Here is a 12614-nt window from a genome sequence, read left to right as displayed (position 1 = left end):
TGTTCAATCAAGTCCTGGACTTTCTTACTCAAAACAATCTCATGGACAACAAGCAATCCGGCTTTAAGAAAGGTCACTCAACTGAGACTGCCCTGCTCTCGGTCGTGGAGGATCTCAGACTGGCTAAAGCAGACTCTAAATCATCAGTCCTCATTTTGCTGGACTTGTCAGCTGCTTTTGACACTGTCAACCACCAGATCCTGCTATCTACGCTTGAGTCACTGGGCGTTGCGGGCACTGTTATACAATGGTTCAGATCTTACCTCTCTGACAGGTCATTCAGGGTGTCTTGGAGGGGAGAGGTGTCCAACCTACAGCATCTAAACACTGGGGTACCTCAAGGCTCTGTTCTTGGGCCACTTCTCTTCTCCATCTACACATCATCTCTAGGACCAGTCATCCAGAGACATGGATTCTCCTACCACTGCTATGCTGATGACACCCAGCTATACCTCTCTTTTCATCCTGATGATCCCTCGGTTCCAGCTCGTATCTCAGCCTGCCTGTTGGATATTTCACACTGGATGAAAGATCATCATCTTCAGCTGAACCTCGCAAAAACGGAAATGCTTGTAGTTTCTGCCAACCCGACTCTACACCATAACTTATCAATCCAGATGGATGGGGCAACCATTACTGCATCCAAAATGGTGAAAAGCCTTGGAGTAACGATTGATGACCAACTAAACTTCTCTGACCACATTTCTAGAACTGCTCGATCGTGCAGATTTGCACTCTATAACATCAGAAAGATCCGACCCTTCTTATCTGAACATGCAGCTCAACTCCTTGTTCAAGCTCTTGTTCTCTCCAAACTGGATTACTGCAACTCTCTACTAGCTGGTCTTCCAGCTAACTCTATCAAGCCTCTTCAACTGCTCCAGAATGCAGCAGCACGAGTTGTCTTCAATGAACCTAAACGAGCACATGTCACTCCGCTGCTAGTCCGTTTGCACTGGCTGCCAGTTGCTGCTCGCATCAAATTCAAAACTCTGATGTTTGCCTACAAAGTGACTTCTGGCCTAGCACCTTCTTATCTGCACTCACTTCTGCAGATCTATGTGCCCTCCAGAAACTTGCGTTCTGTGAATGAACGTCGCCTCGTGGTTCCATCCCAAAGAGGGAAAAAATCACTTTCGCAAACGCTCACGCTCAATCTGCCCAGTTGGTGGAATGAACTCCCTAACTGCATCAGAACAGCAGAGTCACTCGCTATTTTCAAGAAACGACTAAAAACTCAACTATTTAGTCTCCACTTCACTTCCTAATCTGCAATTGCCTCTTTGAATATCACACTAATTGTACAAAAAAAAAAAAAAAAAAAAAAACTACTAACACTTCCCTTCTTAGACTTTACAGACCTGAAACTTGCCTTTAGTACTTATTCATTGTTGCTCTTAGTTGTGTAAATTGCTTCCTTGTCCTCATTTGTAAGTCGCTTTGGATAAAAGCGTCTGCTAAATGACTAAATGTAAATGTAAATGTATTAATCTGGGGTGGCCACAGCAGAATGAACAGCCAACTTAGGTCATGGTTGGTTGCAAGAAATCGGACCTAGTTGCAGCAATGCAACTATACAAAGGGGTTTATTGACAGAATAAGTTGACAAGTAGACAAGGGAATGACAAGGTCCAAATGGTAGGGGCAACAACACAAGAAAGCCAGTGGTAGTGACAAGATAGTATTAAAATGAACAGCCAGCCAGAAGTAGAAGCAAGTTGGAGCAAGCCACCTAAACTCCAGACTGACAGGCCAAGGAGGTCGGGGCACTAGATAGGACTGGAAAATTATGAGGCAAAAGACAGGATAGCAAACAGGCAGCAATAATATACAATAAAATAATGAAACTAACTAAATCTAAAATAACAAAATCAAATATCAGTACTAGAAGAGAACTAGACTGACTTGAGCAATCGGATAAAACAGAAACTGAAATAAAGACTTCTAAATTTTTTAAGAGAGTAATTAAACAGTAAAACAACAACTAATAATCAACTACTATAAGACTGGGACTGACAGAAAAATGGAACAAAAATGGTTCAAAGGATAAAAGAAAGATAAAGATTAGAACACAAAATTAAGTAAACACTAGGAACAAACAAAAGAATGTAGCAGCAACAAACAAACAATAAGTACACAAGAGAATGTTTTGGTTATGTCCGTAACCCACGTTCTCCGAATAGGGAACGGATACATGCATTTGGAAACCGGACTATGGGAGTGTGTTAGATGACAAATCACTTCTGAAGATAAAATGGGCCAATGAAACTGCAATTGAATTGGCGGAGCTATGCTCCACAACTGATCCTGATGAGCTCATCAACGCTATATCAGTCGGCTGCTAGTGTCAGCTCACTAGAATTTTGCCTGCTGAAGAGACTCAGGTGCTGTGGCAGTGGAGATGCATGTCTCCGTTCCCTATTCGGGGAACGTGGGTTACAGACGTAACCAGAACATTCGCCTTCATAAGGAACTTCGACATGCATCTGGACACTAGACTATGGGAGATTGTATGGAAAACGCCACAGCAGCTAAGCCCGTCCCACTCCTGATGTGCAGTTTGCCAAGTGTGAGCGCACTGACATCACCAGAAGCGCAACCTTCCAACTACCCCTAAGCCCAAAATATTACCAATACATGGGAATAATAAGAATTAGATTGGGGGTCGTATCGTGCCTTTACCTACCTAATATAAAGTAGGGATTATAGAAATACGAGAGTACAGTACGTTGAAAGCGAAGGGGGAGGACACTGCGGAGACCACCTGCTACCCAAGAGGGGAGACTTGATGGTAATAAAACATATGGACTAGCTCTAATGAGGGGGAGTGCTACATATGATAAGCCTGTTAGCGGTTAGGGAAGACACGGGTCTGCCTGAAAAGCTGGGAACACACCGTGGTAAATAATGCATATGGCATCCCCAAAACAGGGAAATGCACATAGCTGGCACCGAACCTCTGTATGTGGGTAGACCAGATAGGCATACCAGACAACACACTGAGCCATGCACTTGACTCCTCCGCTGAGAAAGGTGCTGGGGCCCTCGGAGGAATTCACTAGGGTTCTCCAGGGTAAAGGGAAATTTACTAGTAGAATAGAGTATGCGCACGCATCTCCTGGTTAAGAGGCCTGGCGCAGTAAAGTGTTTATTGACACTGAGCTTAATTTCCTCCCGATTGACCGGGGTAACCAGTAATCAGGAAGAAAGTCACTTTACTCGAAGATATAATCTCAAGAACGTGTTAGATGCCACCCAGCTTGCAGCTCTACGTGATTTTTTAAGAGGCTATGCGTACTCGCGCTGAACAGGAAGCAACGCTTATAGTATTATTGTTATTTTTAAATAAGTGTGCTCTCTCTCCCAGGGGACACAGCTCGCCCTTTCACATAAATGAGGGTGATGTCATAAATAAAAAAAGGACCAACTGCTATTTAAATATAGCACTTCCCTTCTGCTGATCACAAGAGAAAAGAGCTGCGGATACTTCATGTCACGTTAAAAACAGAGCGTGGACAGCAATAAAAAGGCTAGGTCTGCCTCCTCCACAGGCAGCGCTTGCAGGCTCACCACCTCACATTAAAAGGGGTGGTAGGAGCCTTGGCACAAGATGAACCGAGGTCTCAGGTAAACGTGAGAGTAGGTCGGTCCGAATTACTGACACAATTTGCTGTCCGAAAATGCCACCGGAATCCTAACCTTCCTGATACCAGCTCGATCAGCAGAGCTGCCTAAAGGACAGAAAACTTATGAATACTGATCGAGTGACTCAACGGATCTAATCATAACCGCTGGAGCTCTACTGGTGTTCCTATTGGGAGCTCTACTGGTGTTCCTATTGGCTGTCACTCATGAAAGTCACTCTTCATTCGATTTTCAAAGTTGAAGGATTCTCAACTTTGTCACATCGCTCGACACGCTAACTGTTTGCCAACCATCGCTGTCACTCACATTGACAGAGGTCATCAGAAGTTGCTCACTTTCTGTTGAAATGATTGATTGCATGTCACTTCACAGCTGTGAGTTGCTCGTAGTGTGAATGAGGCTTAGTTAAACTGACCTGATCAAACTAATTGAGTGCTGTAGTCTTTGTTTGATACCTACACATAAGTGTGTTGAAGCAGGTCTGTAACTAAACTCTGCTGGGCTGTGGCCCTCCAGGAATTGAGTTTGACACCCCTGAGCTAAATGATAGCCGAAGATGCATAGTAACCTCTCTTGACACAACCTCTGTAATGCAGCACCTCGCAATATTTACAAACAAGTCAAATAAATCAGTACTTGAGTAAGAGTAAAAGTCAACATCTTTAAATGTATTCAAAAAGCACAAGTTACCTAATACATTTACTCAAGTAAATGTAATATAATAAATGTAATTTATTACTAGCCACCTCTGACTCTTTCTCCTTCACTGTGGTGTAGCGTACAGTCCGAAGATAAAATTACTTATTGATTTTAGTATTTGATATTTACTATTTGATTTGAGTATTTCGCATGGGTTTTACGACTCCTGGCTCCAAGAAGTCTGGATTTTCGTGACAGCTTAAGTTGTTCAGGGGGACTGGAGAGATAAGCAGGAAAACTTCAAAGACATTCCTGCCCAAATACACACACACATACACACCCCCCACGAGGCTGTTCCGACAGAAAGAAAATGAACTCATCAAATCCTGAACCAGCACAAAACCAATGTGTTATGTTTTGTAAACTTTGTACCTCATTTCTGACTTTTCTTACCTGTGTAACCTCTCTTATAACCTGTATGCCTGTTCCCTTTAGGCCTTTGTAAAGCATAAATATTGTAAGGATATGCAAAATTATGTTGATGTACTTTTAAAACCCCCATGTTTGATACCGATGGGTTTCTGCTGACATTTTACAACACATGATGCATAGAGCAAGACCATAACTCGCATTGCTTTATTCTTTAAAGCCCTGCATTTAATGCCTGTCCGCATGCTTTAGGCGAACACTCAAATTTGCATACGAGCACCCCCGAGACAAAGAAAGGTTCGCGCGCAAACTTTCCCCTGAAATCATTGGTCAGAATGCTGTACGGGTTGTCACGTGACCCGCAGGTATAAGCAGACCTTCTGCCCAAACAACTAGGCAGAAAGAGAAGGTCCTAAAAAAAGAACCCATCAAACGTGGTCCCTTTAAGGGCCACATGGCTTTCTAAGCCGCATAGACTTTTTCCCGTAACGATTTCTTTATTTTCCGGCAAAGTAAACTCAGTTTAAAATTTGCGATCGTGTTCGTCAGAACTGCATTACAAACTCCACGCATCAAGAAGGACATTAAAAGGAGTTTTCATCACGACGGAAGAGAGACGCATAAGAGAGACCTCCAGACATGAACGACCAGGTGATTTTAGCTATGCGATTAAGCTGTGCCCCTTTTATCAAAAAGGTGTTTTTTATAGTCTCTGTGGTCCTTAATGGTGCGTGTGGAACTGAATGTTTTGTCACTCTTTTATCTGAAATCTATATTTCCTAGCTTTACTATTTCTCTTTGGTGTTACACGTTCTATAGACCCGATATCTCCACGTGGTTTACCTTTGTTCTGTGTTAAATGTATGTTTGTGCGTTTGTTTGTTCGTTACATCTGACTAGTCAATAAATTCCATTATAATCAAATGAATTGTATTGTTTGCCTCACGAGAAAATGTCACTGAAATACAGATTCCCCTGCCTAGCTATTATAAGTTGTTTAAAACTTTTGAATGATTAATCTACTTCACAAGAAGTAGCAATTAAATTCCCTTTTTCTAAATGAATAGATTACCGTGTCCGCTCGGAAGAGCGGCGGCTCTGCTTGTGTTTGTTTGGTCAAATTAACAATAAATTGATCCGGAATATTAATGATTAATAATAATTCGTTATTGTTGATAATTAATATTCATAATCTGGGAGTCCGCTCGGTCGCGTGAGCATGATCATATACAATCTTATGTTTGTTTGACCAAACTGACTGAAGCTTAAGCCGGAATATTAATAATTAAGATTAAACTGTTATTGTTGATTATTAATATTCATAAAATGAGCTAATTTCATGTTACAGTGGACTCTACATATCCAACAGCAACACATTTTGTGACAAATACATATAGTCACATTTGGTTCAAAGTGAGCCTTTGTTTATCTATTATCTTTATAAATAAACAAATAAATGCCTCTATTCTATAGCCTATACTTTAATCCCATACTATGTAAAACATGTAATTTTGCACTTAAGATTTTAGTAAGAGATTTTAACATTACAACGCAGAATATTTAGTCAAAATAATTTTATATAAACCTAAACCTTTTAATACCTTCAAGTCTCATACTATCTGTGTTTCATACAGGCTAACAGAAAAATAAATCAATGTGACAGTTTAAATGCACCCTTATGAAATTATTATTTTGGTAATATTCCCTTTACAACCCATTTTATGAGCACATCCATCTTATTGTTTACATTTTTTCCATCCCCATTGAGAAGGACACTTGTTTATCAAGAGTGATTCATACAGAGTGCCAACAGTATGAGTCAGCCTATAATGTTTGCAGAGACAGCTCATACAGTCTTAGCAGTGCACAGTCAATTTTACACATAAAAACGTTAATTGAATGCAACTGTAACATAATTCAATATGATTCATTTGTTTTTTTAAGAATTATATACTATTTCCTTTTTTGTGATACTAAATTCTGTCTGATAATCTGAGAACACCAGATAAAAGGTAATAATAAATAATTACCTGTTCATTTAACAAAAGTATTTTTTCACTTCATTCACCTTCATTCATTCATTTATTTTCACTTTCATACACTACGGGCAATCAAAATAAATTAATACATTCAATTCACTTATACCTCATACCATTAGACTGTGGGGGAAAGCTGAGCACCTGGAGGAAACCAATGTGAGGGCGGGGAGAACACGCAAACTCCACACAGAAATGCCAACTGGCCCAGTCGGGGCTCAAACCAGTGACCTTCTTGCTGTGAGGCAACAGTGCTAACCACTAAGCCACCATGTCGCCTTATTAAAATGTGTAAGGTTTGAAATTTAATGATGTGGAGGTTAACATTTTTTTTATACAAGGGGTTAAAACCAACTGAAACAAAGATCTATGCTAAAAACAAGTGACAAGAACAAGTTAATAGAGCAAATACTACTACTACTACTACTACTACTACTACTAATAATAATAATAATAGAGTACCCATTTGTTCGCATATGATTTGGTACTATAGGAGCCCAGTGTATTACTACACTACATTTGCTTGAAATTACCGTTTCAAGTTTTTGAAATGCTGAAGACAACCGAAGAGCTGAAGAGTACAACAAAATTGTTAAATTTTCAGTGAAGGAATATTTAAATGAGTTCATAAGATATTACTCCAGAGGTTTATATATTTATTTCAATGTATTGTATTCCACTGTATTGTATTACATTGCATTATGATTATTCTTTTCATTAAATATACCCTAAGGGTATTTCAATAAATAACAAAACATACCTGCATGAGTAATTAAGAATATTATGTTTTGGAAATAGATGTGGATGTCATAAGCATATGAGTCCCTTTTCAGATTATACCAACCATAAGCAGCTTGTGATATCAACTCTTAATAAACAATATCTATAAAGAAATGGAACACAAACAGTCATCAGAATGTTCAAATGAATTCAGCCTTTCAGACAAACATGAAATCTCATGGGCCACAACATTGAAGCAGAAGGTTAATCTAAACACAAACACAGCATAGTGGGAACATTTAGAGGTGACAGAGGATTTTTGAGGTTTCTGCAATGTATCAGCAGCATCTAGTTAATCTTTTTTTTTTCAATCTTTAGAAAAGAAAGATATTTTTCAAACTGTGACCTGAGGTGAACTGTGATCATTGAGTTATGTCTTTCAACACTACTGTTCTAGTCGGCATTTTATCAGGGATTTAATATCTGTTCCTACCAAGAACTGCTAAAATTAATTCTGGAAAAACAAAAAACTGAAAATAAAAAAAGATTCCACTCCCTACACAATAATATAATTCCCTACACAATAATGGAATTAATTAGACACCAAATTGTTCAAATTATGAACAGTTACCGCTAAGGAGGACATTGAGCACAAGAGTTGTATTTAAATATGTTATAGAATTTAAAAGATGAAGATAACTGCAGAAAAATTGCAGACACTTTCCATTTAAAAAAACATATTTTATTAAACAAGGTTTTTGTGAGAAAAAGAATGGCATATCTTAATAGTTGCCTAAGAAGTAGAAATAATTTCAATACAAATAGTAAAAACAACTAACTAACGAACAAACTAACTAAATAAAAAATAATAAATAAGAGCTGCAAGTGTGTGAAATCATGCTCACATGGAAAGCTAGATGTGACATGATACATTGTGACAAATAAGAAATTGTACTGCTTCATGCAATTTAATCATTTAATCAATTTTAAACAGAACGCAATGCTTGGATCATATCTAGTCTATTTAAAGCTGAGTGCAGTGGAATTTGTAGAATCCAAGACAAGCAGGAATTAGACACCATCAAACAATTGAGGATCGACCAACCCTTATTTATTTAATTGTTTGCTCATGATTGAAATAAAAGCTTAAAACATTAAAATGAAGTTACATTTAAAGACCACCTTTCCTTCTTCAGGAGGTCATGCATTTTTTTCTTTATTTTCTTATGATCTTGACAAACAAACAAACAAACAATAAATAAATAAAATTCAACCAAGCAACATATTATCTAAGAAATAAAGAAAATATAGTATTACATATTTTAAATACATGTATTGTTCTTTAGCTATTGGTCATCTGTGGTCCAGTATTGGCTATTAAAAAAAAAGAAATCACTAGCAAAAGACATATTCTGGGCATGGGCAAGTACATTGACACAGCGATATGATTAAAGAACCAAATTCTGAACTGCATAGACAACAAAGAAGCAATTAGTTAGACCTGAAAACCTTTGTTCGCCCAAGGCTTTATCTGTTCTCACAGAAAGCCAGGTTGGTGTTCTGCTATTAGTTTCCGTAATGCCACATAAAAACATAAGACAAAGAACCGTGCTTTGAGTTGTATAGAAATGTTACCTCGCTACTTGCTACCACCGGGTTTTGCTTAAAGGTCAAGCAGAAGCTAATTATTCCCACAGCATTACGGAATTACTCAAAGCCATCCTTGGCCTTTAGACAACCTGATAACTAATCCTCCACCTTCATACAGGGGAAGCTTTACCTTACATTATTACAAAGACTCACCTGAGCTTTGCACACATCTGAGTTTGTCACACATCCAGCCAGTGTCACAGACAAATTGCCCCAAACCAATTCATGTCCCTGGCAATTACTATTGCCTAAAAGAATATACAGTTTGAAGGGATATGGTATATTATTGCAATAAACTCAAAACAGGTCGTTCTAAATGATCAGTAAAATTCTTTTACATGACCAATTTGAATATTTTGGAGATGGGACTTCCAGCACATCAGCACCATTTAGCCTTTCATTCCACACAAAGTCCACACCCATTTTATAATAGTTAAATGTAAAATATCATAAACTGTGGGAATATCTCATAGCAATATTTGGTCACAATTGTCTATAATGACAACGTGAGCAGATTTGACTGTAATGTTAAGCTTGCATTACAAAGTGTTTTACATTCTACTGTAATTTTAATCAAATGTAATTTACTGACCAAAGACATTTCTGAAAATAAGCCAAAATAACAATGGTCGTGTTTCATATATTTGCTCTGGTGCAAATAGCAGATAATTTGGTAACAATTTATTATTTATTATTATTTTATGATCCCTATAGATAATCTGCTGACTATAAGTTGCTTTACAAGTTCATATCTGCTTATTCACATCTCGGTATTATCTGTATATTGTATTTTAAATATTCGTAGGCAACATCTACAGCATGTAAACAACTGTTAAATGTGAGGTCAGTAAAGAGTTACCAATGTGTTACCAGTTTAGATTCTAGATCAGGGCTATTTGATTGCCTCCCCTCCAGGGAATTTGTTTCAGCTCTCTAAATAATGTGACCAAGACACCAAAAATAAATTGATTTCAGTCGAAAAATGACTGCCATAGTTGACGGAGTGACGTGCGTCTGTTTGATACAGCACGAGCTGCAGTTGAAGGCTGCGCATGAGTCACCTGACATTAAGCGAGTGGTGCAAGCGGCCAAAAACATTTGGGTACTTAATCATTAAGGCTTCTCAATACAGTGTTTTTGTTGCATGGAACAAAACTGTTGCAACTAAACAAAGTTATGCCACCTGTGTGCTAGTTTAAAGTTTCGAGCTTCTACACCAAGGCTAATACACGCGTACACTGGATTAACTATAGCAGCCGGCCATTCACATATCATGTCTTTTCTGCGTGCAAGTTTGTTATTTCCAATGTAAGAATATATGCCAATTTGCATGCTTTAGCGTGCAATTTGCACTTGCACCTTTTAGACGCACAGAGTAGAAAACATCTCACGCCATAGTACTGAGAGTTGTGCATGGCTTTCAGTGCAATGTAAACAAAAGATATGTTAGATGAATTATTAAAAATTGATAAAATGTTATGTATGAAAACAGATGATAACAACAGTTCATTTAAATACTTACCTAATATAAAGCTTAGATTTACATTATACATTTATTACCGTGAAACTATGATTATTCTTCAGACTATATAATCGTATAACCAAAATCTATAATTGTTGCATCCATAATTGTTTTGCAGTTCAAAACATAACATATGACTGTCTGAATGTAGAAGAAGCCTACTTAAGCAATGCACTGCTTTTGTGGTGCTTTGAAATACTACATTTGAATGTTTGTAAAAAAAAAAAAAAAAAAAAAAAAGTCTATTATACAATGCACTGATATTATGTAGTTTCCAAAATAAAATATATTAACATTTCAATGTAGAAAAATACAGCATATGGGCTCTTATATGCTGATGTGTCATTCATATTGCAAGTCATATCTCACCAGCCCCTAATTTGGGATGCTTTTTATGAACTGGCCCCCATGACAAACTAATTGAATAGCCCTGTTCTAGATGTTTAATATTGTATTAACAAATTCACAACAGGTTTTCAGCACTTTTATACAACTGAGCTTTTAAATCTTTCAGTACACATTCAGATGCCTATAAGTAACAACGCAACATAATTTCAAATGAACTTTAACTGTGCATAAAGTTACAGTTACAGTAACAATAATAAATTAAGACAGTGGCTGTTTATTATTTTGTTAACATTTTATTTTGATGGTCCATTTAAGTATTAGTAGACTCTCAGATGTTTAACTTTGCAAGTACATGTCAATTTACACTAACTCTAACCCTAACCCCAACCTAACAGTCTACTTATAATCTACTGAGAATTAGTTGCTATGTAACTTAAATTCAACAAATGGACCATCAAAATAATGTGTAACCATCAGTTTTTATAAAGTACTCATTCTGCATTTTCCTATTCTACATCCCCAACCTATCTAGTACCTGTACCCAATTACTACCTTAATAACTATTAATAAGCTGAAAATAAGGAGTTTATTGAGCTACAAGTCATAGCTAATAGTTTGTTATTAGTAATAATTGCACTTTAAAATAAAGTGTATCAATAAAATAAAGAGAATCAACAGACTGGTGCAAATATTTGCCACCAATATTTCACCATAACATTCACAGTAAAAAAGTGGTTGCTAGAAACGTAAAAAAAAAAAAAAAAAAAAAAACATCAAAATGTACGTTTATAAATTTAGAAACAATAAAATCTACATTGTACCTGTAGAAAATCTTTGTGACGTGCTCCCTGAAGCCCTGCCCACTGTTTGTTCACAGCTGCACCCTATTATCCAAATCATCAGTCCCTTTAAATAGTGTGTCTTCAGTGTAACAGTATGCTCCAGTCTTTCACTGCTCTGGACTCCTCATGTGGTGTTGTGGCTGCGTTCCAATAAACCAGTCTTATACCATGTGGAGAGAATGTACTGGCATTGGTAAATAAAACTCCAAGAAATTGATCTTGCTTCAAGGGATTTGACTGAAACTCCATTGTGATACTCCCCCTGCAAGTCAGCATTACCTTTCTAATTTCTTACATGGTCCTTCAAGCCGGAGATGAGTGTTTCAATGGATCAAGATCAAGTTAATAGCCAATGCCATGTACTTACTCGTCGACAGTCTTCAAGACAAACTAGGCCTCCAGTCTATCTTAGACTAGACCCTTCAGTACCAAAGAAGAAAGTGAGTTTTTAAGGTTCCATTGTCCATTTTGTAGTGATGACCATCATCTTAGTAAATGCCAAGCCTTCAGTCTATTAGATTTGGAGGAAATAAAGAAATGGATTAAAGATAATCATCGTTGTTGAAGATGTGGCAGAGACCACTATGCTTTCCAGTCTGATCTAAGAAGAGGTTGTCCTAAGTGTAAAGGTAAACATCTGGGAGTTCTACATGAGGTGAATCAGAAGAAGCCAGATTTTGGTGGTTTCTTTCTTCGTCGTCCAATTTGTTCCCCTAGAGTTTTATTAAAGGTTGTTAAAGTCCTATTGAACCATAATGGTAAATGTATGGAAACCTATGGCAT

Source organism: Danio rerio, chromosome 19 (assembly GCF_049306965.1).
Source record: "Danio rerio strain Tuebingen ecotype United States chromosome 19, GRCz12tu, whole genome shotgun sequence".
In the NCBI taxonomy this organism is placed as follows: domain Eukaryota; kingdom Metazoa; phylum Chordata; class Actinopteri; order Cypriniformes; family Danionidae; genus Danio; species Danio rerio.
This window is presented reverse-complemented; position numbering follows the sequence as displayed.